At 41.6% G+C, this 13,867-nt stretch overlaps 1 protein-coding gene and 1 long non-coding RNA gene across 18 annotated transcripts in view; one reads left to right on the top strand and one right to left on the bottom strand.

Annotated features, from left to right (window-relative positions):
- The window catches only part of ZNF385D (zinc finger protein 385D), a 410,518-nt gene that overhangs the window by 93,908 nt on the left and 302,743 nt on the right, over window positions 1-13,867 (bottom strand). The window lies entirely within an intron of this gene.
- Window positions 1-13,867, top strand: part of LOC118091789 (uncharacterized) — an 81,604-nt gene that overhangs the window by 63,400 nt on the left and 4,337 nt on the right. Inside the window, exons 3-5 of one of the 3 annotated variants that reach the window (XR_015946312.1) lie at window positions 1,048-1,264; window positions 10,905-11,040; window positions 12,438-12,510. This is a non-coding gene — a long non-coding RNA (uncharacterized LOC118091789). Of the gene's footprint in view, window positions 1-1,047; window positions 1,265-10,904; window positions 13,399-13,867 lie in introns of those variants that run through there. The other 2 variants (XR_015946311.1, XR_015946310.1) reach the window with 2 other exon arrangements.

Here is a 13,867-nt window from a genome sequence, read left to right as displayed (position 1 = left end):
GGAAACGTGGCCTCCAGATTTTCTACTGAGCATGCATGGGGCCAGTGGACCCAGTTCCATTTTTCCCCATCTGCAGGTTCATATCCACAGATATGTCACATGAGCAGAGCTCACATAGCTGAATATTAACATTAAGATTTTAAAGATATCATACCATGGATATAGCTACAGAGAAAGTTTATATTGCTAATGAGAGGGAGTTCCTACATTGTGCGCAATCAGCAGATAACCTGGTCTGTCGATCCACATGGTCGTGTTAATAATTATTTCTAGAAATGCACATAATGTTACCCAGGACATCTCTATGCCTGTGAAACACGGCTGGTTTTCTCAGTACTCTATCCACCAGATCAATAATCAACATTGGGAATAAAGAAAAGAGCCAGCAGAGAGAACTTGCTTGTCAAAATATCTAATAATAGAAGAAAAAAGAAATCCCTATAAACTCATTTTAAATACAGATGGGAACCAATGATGCTAAGCACTTAAAAAATGCATGTTCTGGGTGTGCTGTCATGTATGACTCATCCCTTTATAGCTGATTTATTCAGTGTTTCTTCAGTAATTATGATAAATAATTAGGCAGTGATTTGAAATTCGACATAATAAGTTATAGCATTTTTACATATTTTTTGTGAATTGCTGCTTCTCGTCGTATCAATGAAAAGTGTAACACTATGATAAACTGCTTCTCACACATTAGAGATAGAAATATGTATCTGTTTGAAGCCATCAAATTCAGCCAGAAAAAAAACTGCCATCTATAGATAAAGCAACGTAATGAGCAGCTGCTGTCTCAAATGTTCCTCTTTTTGTGAAGGCAATCAAACTCTCCACGCCTTCCGTACCTACAAAGCCACCTCAAATTCTGTGGTGTCCAACTTTTTCATATTAAAGCTGTTAGCATCTGAAGCCTTGTGATAAACCAAGCAGATGCCCTTCATGAAAATGGCGTTTTAGAGGTACTTAAATTATCATATCACTACATCATCAAAAAATTCTTTCCTAATTTTCACAATCACTTTCTTGTATGCTTTCAAATTAAAGGATTCCGCCCAAGGCCTGAAACCGCCAAAGTTGTGACGTTTTGCTACGGGAAAGGCAAAACCTGCCAATGCAGGAAAAATTCATTTCCGGCCCTTCAACAGTGATCTTGACGTAGCAGTGCCTGCGTACCTGTGGAGAAGAGGTTAACCTGCAAAAGAAGATTTAATTGAGGGAGTGGAGGGTGGGAGAAGCTCTGGAGCCGACTGCCACTTCCCAGGTAAGCTACACCTTCTGTTGTGTGGGCAGGGCGGCCCATCCCCTTACCTGGCCAATCCCCTGGCAACGCCTCCCCAGGCAGGATTGGGCGGTTGACTGAGGTAGGCGAAGACCCCAAGCATCCAGCCTGGGGGGGATGAAGCCAGTCTGAACTACCAGGAGACGCACTGGGATCCAGGGGGCTGCGCGCGACCCCGCAAAAGTCGCCCCCCCATTTGATGTGGGAACGGTCCTTACAATGTCCTCTGTTTGAAGTGCTGTCAGAAGACAACCCTCTGTTTGAAGAAGTTCCCTACACTGTGCCAATCCATGTTCTCCTTGGTACTCTTTTCTTGCAATTACTCTTTTTGGTCATGTGCCAGTGGCCACACTAATTCAGGCATCCCTCTACCTGTAGTGACACAGTAATAGAACTACTCAAAGGAAAACATCAACCAGTGTGGTGCGATCACGATCACGTACATTTACTCTCCAACACTTACCAGTAATTATCTTGTGCATGCCTATGCTATTTGGCTGCTTACTTCAAAGGGTGACTTACTGCAGATGCCAATTAAACGGTACGGTGGGGCATATTCTGTTACACACACATGTAACAAAACATCAAAGGTATGACGACTGGATGTCGTCCAACGCATCAGAATTCCCCAGAAACTGGCTCCCAAACAAGCAAATTCTATGCTTACTTGGACAGGCAAAAAAACAAGAGATTGAAATAATAATTAAAGTGTCATGAATGTTTTCAAGTTTATTGTGAATTTCTGAACAAAATGCTGTGAAGGGTAATGAGCATTACATAACAGTTCCCAGTAGGAAGCTTTACATGTGAAAGATCTTCCTAGAGCTAGACCAAATGCAGTAATTGGCTTTTAATGACAGTACTGCCTTTAATCATTCATGGCAAACTAATACTGTATCTTTGCCAGACATAGAACTTGCTGTATGGACTTTATTAATTTCTTGCAACTGGGCCCTACAGGGAATATTCCTGCGAATGACTAAAGGTCTTCGGGGACCATTTACTACCGTATGTACACAGCTGCTTCAGAAATGTGATTATCTAAATAGAAAAATTACTACAAACTGTTTTTTTTGTTTGGGAGGGGGGAGGTCCTACTAGCACCCATGCCTATCATGATTCATGATGTGCCGTTATTGCAAAGAAGCGATGGAAATCAACCAACAATCAGCCAACACTGAGTATTTAAACAATGATGCCTATCAATAGGCCAGATGGGGTTAGCCTTCAGGTTTTTTTTGTTTAAAAGTTTTCTAGGCTACCTTTTAGGGTCAAGTCTTCACAAGACAGCTTCCAGTAGATAAGACACAATACATAATTGAAGTAAAAAACACCACCACCACCAAAATAGCACAAAACGCCATAAAACCATAGTAGAACCTGACAATCATTCAAAGACCTTGTCTGATTATTTCCCAACATATGATGGGGAGGACGAGGAAGCGTATACCGTGCCATACTGTGTCATACCATACCATACCATACACCATATTTATTTCTAGCATCATAAAAGGTAAAAGGGCCCCTGACCATCAGGTCCAGTCATGTCCGATTCTGGGGTTGTGGCGCTCATCTCGCTCTATAGGCCGAGGGAGCCGGCGTTTGTCCGCAGACAGCTTCCGGGTCATGTGGCCAGTATGACAAAGCTGCTTCTGGCGAACCAGAGCAGCGCACGGAAACACTGTTTACCTTCCCGCTGGAGCGGTCCCTATTTATCTACTTGCACTTTGATGTGCTTTCGAACTGCTAGGTGGGCAGGAGCTGGGACCGAGCAATGGGAGCTCACCCCGTTGCAGGGATTCGAACCGCTGACCTTCTGATCAGCAAGCCCTAGACTCTGTGGTTTAACCCACAGCGCCACCTGGGTCCCTTCCTGCAAAATACAACTGAGGTAACACCTGAAATACACTTCACCATCTCCCCCAAATACACCTTAACCTCTGGGAAACTGACCACATGTTATTAACCTCTGCATGTTGGACTGTTCGCAAGTAAATCAGTTCCAATATTACACCCCACGTGAATGACCAGCAGTGTCAGAAGTGAGACAGGCATTAGGTGGAGGCAAGGTATGCTCTTGCTTCTCCAGCACATCATTAGAGGAACAGTGAGACAAAATATCATTTGTGACTGCAGGATCCTGGCTCTGTTCAGGGTCACTGCCCCCTACTCCAGGTAGCATGAACAGAAGTGTTCGCTGACCTCCGCATGAGGTGATTGGGAGAGATTCAGGTGAGGTTTTTACAGTCCCAGGTTGTTATTGCGTGCTTCACAATGCATCACGAGGTGGATCAAAGACCGCCTCATTTCCTGAATCACTCTATGGACCTGGGTGTCCAAAAGAACACAGCAACTTGCCATTTAAAATAGAGTGAACACTGCATCTTGTTTTATTTAATTTTATTTAAAAAACGCTCACCCAACCAAGCTAGGAAAAGGTACTAAGCTCTAGTGGAGAGGAGGTGGAGTGGAGAGGAGAGGAGGGGAGTAGAGGGATATTTCATTTTGATGGGCAGGTCTGTGTTTTAATCACAGTGAATTATATTCCCAGGGCACCGCAATCATAGTGATTTGTGGGAGGGATGTTTGAGAAATTTAAGAGAGTAGAGACATTCTGCCTTTTCTCCCCCTCTGTTCAGTTGTACAGCGTCTTGTGATTTATTTGCTCCTTTTCATACTAACCCCTTTCTGTTTCTCAACAAACATCTGTTTTAATTGTTACTTTTTATTCCATTTGTTTTAAACTTCTCTTAGATTTTCCATACCTCTTTTGCTGCATGCATTTAGTGCCAATATCTTTTCTCCTGGCTTTATATTATAACTTGTTCCTCCTGTCTTCCATTGCAATGTATTTACGGATTCATTACATTGAATTCTGGCTGTCCAACATTATTAGCAAAGTTATTATTAAATTGCTCTCCCTTCACTTTTTAACCACTCAGCTAAGCCTCCTTATCCCTTAAGTAGGCTCCCAGTTGTGTTGGTCATTGATAGCCACTTACCTTGGGGCACCTCTAGCATGTTGCCAGTTTTCAGACTGAGTGCCCACAAAACACTACAGGTGGTTAAGTGATTTTTATTTCATCCATCCCACAATGTTCTGCCCTCATTCTGAAAGTTGGGGAGCTTTCTCCCCTCAGATGGAGCAACCATGAATAGCTCAGTAGATAAAGCACGAGACTTTTAATCTCAGGGTCATGGGTTCAAGCCCATGTTGGGCAAAAGATTCCTGCATTGCAGGGGTTGGACTAGATGATCCTTGTGGTACTTTCCAACTCTACATTTCCGTGATTCTAAATCATATTCCATTTAAAAAAAGCATTCTAAATTTTAAAAAGTGCTATACTTTTTCTTTTTTAAGGAACTATTCTAAAGATTCCTTCATGAAAGCCTTTGGGTAGATCTGCCTACAATTTGGGAGGCATAATCCACTGAAAATGGACTTCTGCGCCCATAAATTTCACCCAGAGATGGAAGATCCCTACCCCCTTCAGTTGAGTGGGGGGGACAGAGCTTCAGATAAGCCTGTCCTTGTGAAATGACCACTTTAACTAAAATTCTGAAAGACGGCAAGCTTCATCCCCTCAGACTTGGCAACTATGCTTGCAACTGCATCAGATTCTGGCAGAAACTTCACACACACACACACACACACACACACACAATCCTGGCTGAATCTTAATGGAATTTGGCAGATTTAATCCACTCTGGAGGAGCTGCAAATTTGCCTGCAAATTTCATCCACTTATGAGAAGGAAAAGAGCTACAGTCAGTTTTAGGTTCCCCATTATAGTAAATGTGGGAAGGACAGGGTTTTGGCTTTAACAGATCTTCTTCAGATCCAAACAACAAGTCGAACTGAAAAATCAGAGCAATTCCAAATCCATTGTTTTATTATTTGTTGATTTATTATTATCATTAATATACTGCCTTTCATCACAAGATCAGCATCACTATTGATGCCAATATATGGTGAATCTTGTGGCTATTGCACATTCCTAGTATTTATACAATTTTTGTATTTTGTATACATATATATTTTAAAATGTGTGTGTGTGTCCCCAGTACCTGACACTGTGTGAACCGTATACACCTTTGAAGAAGCTGATGTTGAGTGATGTCTCCTGAAATCCTACATAACAACTTGTTTCCAAAAAAATTGCTCTAAAAACTATGTTAGCTGCCCATTAAATGCCAAAAATGATCAGGGAGACAAATGAAATCAAGCAATATGTGGTTTCTATAAGAAGCAGAATTGGACCCAATGCTTCTAAGTCCTATACATTCAGGTTCTTTTTTAAAAAAAAACAACCCTGAGAAACAGAGAGCAGAGTGAATTAAAGTAACAGAAATCTGAACTAACATTTAAAGAAAGAAGATACTATCTCTCTTCTTAGCAAAAGAAAAAACTCAAAACAAGACGGTTAGCAAGGGTGAAAGGTCATACCAATAATGAAAAGATAGCATAAGGCTCTGTGGTTGTATCTGAGATCTGTTCAGTCACAAACTCCTAATCCGTTTCAAACTCAACAAAAGTTCTCCTTCAATTTAAAACCTATTGATAGCCTATCTATCTAGCAGAACCATGCTGCTTCTGTTCTAACATGTTTGCCAGCCTTCAGTCTTCTTGTAATTAATAAGGTTCAATACGGTAAGGGGCTTAAATAGCGTCCTTCCATTCCCTCTGCCCACTATGAAGTGGAAGCCACACAACACCTATAACAGTTCAATTAGCCATAAGAACATTCAGCCAAAAGGCCTAAATGGTGCCTAAAAGACTGGACATGTTTGTGAGCCGTTGGGCAAAAGAGGCAAGAGTGGGAAAATTGGCTCTGATTGGTTCATTCTGAAGGTGATCTGAAGAGGCAGACAGGGCTTGATCCCTATTTAAGGGACAATCTGCCTTCCCTCCAGTCTCTCCGATTGCAGCATCATCTGACCTCCTTCCCTGTCTCCCAGTGTCACAACTAGGGAGCAATGTAGGGTTTTTTTCGGAAGAAATTGCTTCATTTTGTCTGTCCTGAATCCACAGGTGCCCTGGCAATTTCATTGGATGAGCCCAGGTTTTAGAATTCTGAGTGATGGATAAACATTTCTACCTGCTTTTTCAACACCATTAATCAAAGGTGGAAAAAAAATGCATGGCACAAAGTCTCAAAGGTTTTGGTATACATCTGTAAGTACCCTATGTGGTGCACATAAATGGCAGCAGGGGAAATCATAGAATCATAGAGTTGGAAGAGACCACAAGGGCCATCCAGTCCAACCCCCTGCCAAGCAGGAAACACCATCAAAGCATTCTTGACAGATGGCTGTCAAGCCTCTGCTTAAAGACCTCCAAAGAAGGAGACTCCACCATTAGGTGGAATCTTCTTTCTTGTAGTTTGAATCCATTGCTCCGTGTCCGCTTCTCTGGAGCAGCAGAAAACAACCTTTCACCCTCCTCTATATGACATCCTTTCATATATTTGAACATGGCTATCATATCACCCCTTAACCTTCTCTTCTCCAGGCTAAACATACCCAGCTCCCTAAGCCGTTCCTCAAAAGGCATTGTTTCCAGGCCTTTGACCATTTTGGTTGCACTCCTCTGGACACGTTCCAGCTTGTCAGTATCCTTCTTGAACTGTGGTGCCCAGAACTGGACACACTACTCCAGGTGAGGCCTGACCAGAGCAGAATACAGTGGTACTATTACTTCCCTTGATCTAGACGCTATACTCCTATTGATGCAGCCCAGAATTGCACTGGCATTTTTAGCTGCTGCATCACAGCAAATGTTGGGATGCAGAATGGATTGTATGTCCCTCACATAAAACATAGGTTTGTATTTCATATCATGGAAGCATTTCCTTCAATATTCCATTCTGAACAAGTTTCACTACTGGCAATGTGCTCTATTGCTCTTCCTCCTCCTCCTCCTCCTCCTCTGCTCTTCCCCAAAGCATCCTTCAAATACAGTGTATTAGATCATTTTGTCATGTTTTTCAATCAGCTGGAAACGAAATCTGATTGTCCATGCCTTGGAATTCTATGTAGCTTATGACTGAAGGTGAATTCTACTTGGGTTGCCTGCATGCAAAGCCAAGACCAGCAACAATGCAAACAAGCAAAATTTATTGTGAAACCCCAGGGATCAGTTTGCAGCGTTTCTAATGCTGTTAAGAGCATACAGTTTCCTGGAGAGACAAACTCATCTGAACTGCAAAGGAAGTTCAGTATAGCAATAAAACCATCAAAGATTTATTCAGCACAAAGATTGGATTGAACCAGCCCCCCCCCCATGACCTTTTCATAATCAAACCGCAATAATAATATAAACAGGGCCAAGAGGCTGGGGGAGCTCCAGCAAAATGAACATGTTTCAGTTTTTCTGTTTCAACATAAAACATTAGAACTGAAGGTTCCTAACATGTTATGCAGGCTCTGTTTGTGTACTCTATGTTGTCAGCCTGCACTTTCCATAATTATTACTGCGTTTACAAATGCAAGGGTGTGGGGTCAATAGGATTCCTTGTCTGCTACAACCGGTTAGCTAAGAATGGGTTTATATCCTGTTGTGAAATATTTTAAAGTAGTAACATGTTAGGTTTCTCTTTTGGAAAACAAAAACAAAACAGCTGCCCTCCACAGGGCAGTGTGGGAATTCTGTATATGTGCAACATGCTTATGTTGTGCTTTTCCAGTATAGAGAGATTTAGGAACTGGATAGGAAACTATGGTGCTCTGAGCAACCTATTATAATTCTGCAGAATGGAGCTATCAGTGTCAGTCTCAGCACAGCACACTGTCATTATGTGGATCTTCCCATCCCATTCTCACCAGGCATATGCTGCTCACATCTCACAGGCTAGCCCAAATAATGAATCCAGAATCTACCGAACATTTACATAACCAAGAAGCTTTTTTTCAAAGTAGAGCTTTGGAAAAGTAATGCACAATGGCTATGGTGCCACAAGAACTGGTATAAGCTACTGTAATTTCACTAGAGTTGTTACTCGAGTTTTCAATATCCGTTATATATCTCCACTTTACTTCGTCTGTGGTTAGTGAGAACAACCCATGATCACACTATGGTTTCACATCGTGCTGTGATATGATATGGATATCCCAAGTTGAGATATCCCAAGGAGAACTGTGGCTAGTTTCAAATAAAGCCTTGCAGGAAGAAGAGAGGAGGGAAGGGGAAGTGTGTGAGCTCTAGGCTTGACACAGCTCATGGCTATATTGAAGGGACGATGGCTTACCTGTGGCCCTCAACATGTTGCTGGACTATAACTCCCATCAGCCTCAGCCAGCATGGCCAGTGGTCAGAGATGCTGGGATTTGTAATCTAGCAACATCTGGAGAATTAACAATCCCTGCTATCATGGAAAACAATGGTTTCCTATTATGCCTGAATGTAACCCATGATTTACGATTTGAACTTTAGAAATAAGACGGCAGTGGACAGTTGCGAGGAATTCCCAATTTCTTGAAGCATGGGAACCCAAAAATAAATTATTTAGATGATTTGGCATAACATTCGGTTTGATTGATATATATATGTGTATAATTTGAAATATTGAATGTGATATAATTGGTTTTAATTGGAAAATTAATAAAAATATTTTTTTAAAAAAAAATGAATGTAACCCATGATTTCAAGTACTCCATAACTTCAGGACCAGACTTTGTTTTACCAGGGCTTTTTCTCAGGTGGGCGCCATTGCCATCATGAGAGAACAAGGGAAGCATTCATGGTGAGTTGCGGTGCCTCTTTTTTCTAGAAAAACAGCACAGTGTTTTACTAGCATAGGTGGCTAAAAAGTAATTTGGGTTTTTCTTTCTTTAAGTAAAGGTATTAGAGGGATCAGATTTGCATTGCGAGCAATTGCTGGGGGGGGGGATTCCTATTGGTGAAACAGGACCTTAGGACCTTCCCCCCCACCCTGACCAGGTCTCATTGTAGCAGTGGAGGAGCTTGGGGTCTCAAATTTCAACAACACCCTGTGCAACACCAAAATTCACCCCCACCTCTCACACTCCATTCTAAATGATAGTTGTAGTGCCCCCGAGGCTCCACGGCAGTCACACTCTCCTAATTCCACCACCGATTGTAATGTGATGGAAGGGTTTTTGTTTTTTCAGGGAGATCAGCTTGAGAAAGAAAGATTAAGCCTACCCTCCCCACACACTGTGGCCTGGCAGTCTGAACAGGTCTTTAGATCATTCCAACTGGAGCATCTTTAATTATTGAGAAGGCACTAGCTCAGGGGTAGACCGTGTACGTAGCATCCAGAAGGACCCAGATCGATTATCTCACATCCAACAACCAGAAAATTACAATTAGAGAACACACGATATACTAAGAAATGTACAACTTGCGGTTGCATTAATGCTCCTTGAACAGCATGAACATATTGCTAATGGTGGTCAATTACTATACAAATACCCTGTAATTGCACTTGTTAAAAGCTGGACATGGTATGCTGCCATGGGGGGGGGCACAAAAATGAGAAATGACTGGTACATGATGCAGGTTAATTGTTAAGAAAGAAAGAGTATCTGGCTTCTCTTCTCATCGACAGCGCTTACATTGATGCAAACAAGGAAAAAAACCCAAATCTTCAAACCAGCATGCTGAAAGTCTCGTATTTCTATAATTATGCTTTTGCTGTCTAAGATTAATCAGGCAAGTTAATGATGCAAAAAATTACATTTATAATCCAGTCTGAATACAGCTGTACAGCAAGCTAAGATCTAAGTGCTATTAAGGTAAATGGAATTAATGGGCTGTCCCTGGCAATCTTTCTATCTATCACTTACTAATTAACATTATTCTGTAAAGAATAATTTGTGGCGAGAAAAATATACAAACCGAACCAGGCCAAATTTGCAATGGACTGTGTTGTTAATGGATTGTCCGAAAGGTTGGTACCAGATGGTACACTGGGTTTAGTTTGTCAGTTTACAAGAAACTGCCATCTGGGACTGAAAGTAGAGAAAAACCTTCTTTGCACTTTATTATGGAGGCAAGTTATCTCCACCACAGATGAACTTGGAGATAACGTCCACTTCAGGTAATAACCAAAGGGTCAAGTAGGAGATGGTAGAAACAGTAATCTTAGATGTATGCTTGTTATAGTTGAGATCTTATCTTGTTCTCCATCACAAGATTCAAGGGGAGCCTCAGGTTGTGTTGGCTTGTTCAATTTCTCCACTTTCTTGGTCTCATTACTGTGGGGAGATATCAACATCTGAATCAGGAGGCCCCAATACAGGAGGTTTTAAAAGGTGACTTAATGCAGGTATTTTTCAGGCCCAAGAGCTGGTCTGGATATCTCATAAAAGTGTTATGGGCAGCACAAAACATCAGTTTCACAGAAGAAAAACTGGTGGTGCTCAGAACCCCTCTTCCCTCAAAGAACAAGCAAAACACATAACCCACAACTAATAAAATGGACAAAAAAATTGGCACCCCCCCAAAAAAACCCCCAGATATCCAAGTAAAATGCAAGTCACTGGTTTATGAAACAGTTTTTTCCTACAGATCAGAATCCAAGATTACTGAGATTCAAACAATCCTAATAATAAACAAGATACAAATCCCTCTTTAGATCAATCCTCTGTTCTCTTGCAGGCCTGGAAGATATCTCCATTCAGACATTCATGACTATCTGCATTAAGAGGAGTACAAGTGCAGAGAAGGAATACACAGAAGGAATTCCAAAACCAATGTCCCACGAGCTCCCCACTGCTTTGGTACACAGTGTTGTGTAAGCACATTGTTTTGCACAGGGGAGGGACTGTATTGCAGCCAAGGTTATTTTCGTTAGACGTATTTCTTCTTTTCTTCATGCATGGGAAATGGTAGAATAGAGAATAGAAACATTCCAGAGTAATTAAAATCTGAAATGAATTATTCAATTCAGTTAAAAATGAAAGGAATTATTTAAATGGTTAAGTGCATTGTCTTATATTTCAGCGACACTGACTTTGCATTTAAATTTCAAATATTCGTTGAATAGAGGCACTGTTACAAGCTTATAAATTAAAGTTCTCTTAAAAAAATATTAATGCACTTTTCTAACTTTATCCTTAAGATGCCATTGGGTAAATAGATGAGTAAAGAATCTATGATACTGCCAAAAAAAGAAGAGTCAAGCAAAGAAAAAAGAATTACAGTGGCTTGGATTGCACACCCTGCTAAGCAACAACATGAAAGTATTGCGCTCTTGGAAAGGAGATCACGATGTTTTACTCCTCCACTGTCATATTGTTCCTTTGCTGTGCTGTTCTAAGCTGAACCATGCTTTGGCTTATTGGTTAGTCTGCAGAAAGCTGAAGTGCGAGTTTGAATTTGGATGACACACTAAGCCAAACCATGGCTTAGCTCAGGCATCCCCAAACTGCGGCCCTCCAGATGTTTTGGCCTACAAATCCCATGATCCCTAAGTAACAGGACCAGTGGTCAGGGATGATGGGAATTGTAGTCCAAAACATCTGGAGGGCCAAAGTTTGGGGATGCCTGGCTTAGCTCATTATACCACAACAGCAAAATGGCAGAGGAGGAGTGAAACAGCTGTGATCTCCTCTCCTGAAGCTCGCATGGTCCCATTCACAGGATAAGCCATGGTTTGGCTGCCCGTTGACACAATATAGAGCAGTGCTTATAGCTGTGTGTAGCTTGCATGGCAAATAAGGTAACACCCCCCTCAGTATTGGTACATCTTTTAATTTTGAAAAAAGAAAAGTACAGATTTATTTATTTGGGACCTTTCATTCTTCATACTTTATATGCATCTTTTAAATGGGGCATTCTGTTTACCAGATGAATTGCCTGATTATTTTTTACTTTCATGCTTATTAGAATATATTTAAGGGCAAGTGCCACAGTTTGTGGATTCAGGTTCTGCATGCTATGTTCATTGCCTCCAGTTAGATGGAACCTGTGCGGATAAGGGAACAGCTGGTCGGAGTACACAATACAGGGCAAGAAGAACCAATAGGAAAGAATGTCGGGAATGATGGGAATTGTAGCCCAAAGCATCTGGAAAGCACCAAGTTGGGGAAAGGCTGTCTCTGTCCTGTTCTACCCTGTGAAACTAGAGCAACTATAGCCTAAGAGTCATTATCTGTCAATAGTTTTCAGCACTTTATTTCCCTATACTAGAAATATCAAGGAAATTCTAATTGGATCAATTTTACCCAACCTTCATGAAATCATAGAAACATTTCTCCAAAAGGTATGTGACCTACATAATTTTAGATTGGTTGCCTCCCAGTTTTCTTTCAGAAATAGCAGTGGATGTTTTCAACTCTGCACAGTGACATCACTTGGTGCTAATCCTGACTACCTCCTTCTGTGTAAACTTTCCCTCCCCCAAAACTGGGCTTCTGCCTGTTTAATTGAAGCACACAACAAGCATATGTTCTGCTCAAGTAACTGTGCAAAGTTCAAAGTATCATATCTAAGCAGTCTGCAGTCTCTCAATGCCTTCAAGGCACCACACTCTTGGAAATGACTCTTTAATTTGAAGCCGATATAACTTTGATTTATTGAAAAGTGCTGCTGCTTTTTGATGGGGAGGCAATTTCTGTGTACCCAGTAGAGAATGATGTCAAGACTTAATTAAAAGCAGCAATTCACATATGAACACCATCCCTGCTTAAGTTTGTCCCATGTTCTAGCTGCAGGAAGAAGAAAGGATGAAACACCAGTTACTGTATGCAACACTTACACCAGGCATAGGGCAAACTCCAGTCCTCCAGATGTTTGGGACTACAATTCCCATCATCCCTAGCTAACAGGACCAGTGGTAAGGGATGATGGCAATCCCAAACATCTGGAGGGCCGGAGTTTGCCTATGCCTGACTTACACCATGATCATATCCTATGGTACAGGTATTTATACAGAACAAAAAGCGTCTTTTAGATGTGAGACTTGTTCCACACTAATACTGCAGCACAGCTAGACAACTGTTGTGCATCCATCTTCTGCTCTCCAGCATTTCTACAGGCCTGGGCAAGTAATCCAATTAGAACTGAGTTGCATAGAAATGTCCCAGAGCGCTCCCCCCCCCCCCCGGGAGAGGAGAGAATCTATTTTTTCCTCCCCTCTCAAGATAAAGAAAGTAAGTTTGCATAATTTTCTCTGAAAGTTCTCCATCCTCTTTTGTGTTGGACGTCACCTCCCACTGACCACCGCCCCCCCCCCAGCACCTTAGCACCAAGGCATCATGAAGGATGCATCATGAAGGTTCCCAATGCAGTGGCTGCTGTTATCACTTCGATTGCAGCAGCAATTTTAAAAACACAAAACAAAACCTTTTAAAAAAAATGTTTAATTTTATACCCTATGCATTTAAATTTAGATGTAAGTACCGATGACTATAGTATTCTCAATGTGAGCTGACAGCATGTACAGTCGAATCTCTGGTTGCGTAAACTTCGGGATGCACGTGCAGCAAACCCAGAAGTATTTTACTGGGTTTTGCCAAGCGCACATGCGCAGAAGCGGTCCACAGGTTGCGGAAACCTCGGGATCTGACCGGACTTCTGGAATGGATCCCGTCCGCAACCGGAGGACCACTGTATTGTAA

Source organism: Zootoca vivipara, chromosome 11 (assembly GCF_965207765.1).
Source record: "Zootoca vivipara chromosome 11, rZooViv2.hap1.1, whole genome shotgun sequence".
Classification (NCBI taxonomy): domain Eukaryota; kingdom Metazoa; phylum Chordata; class Lepidosauria; order Squamata; family Lacertidae; genus Zootoca; species Zootoca vivipara.
The sequence above is the reverse complement of the archived record's forward strand: the minus strand, read 5'-3'. Positions and strand labels throughout refer to the sequence as shown.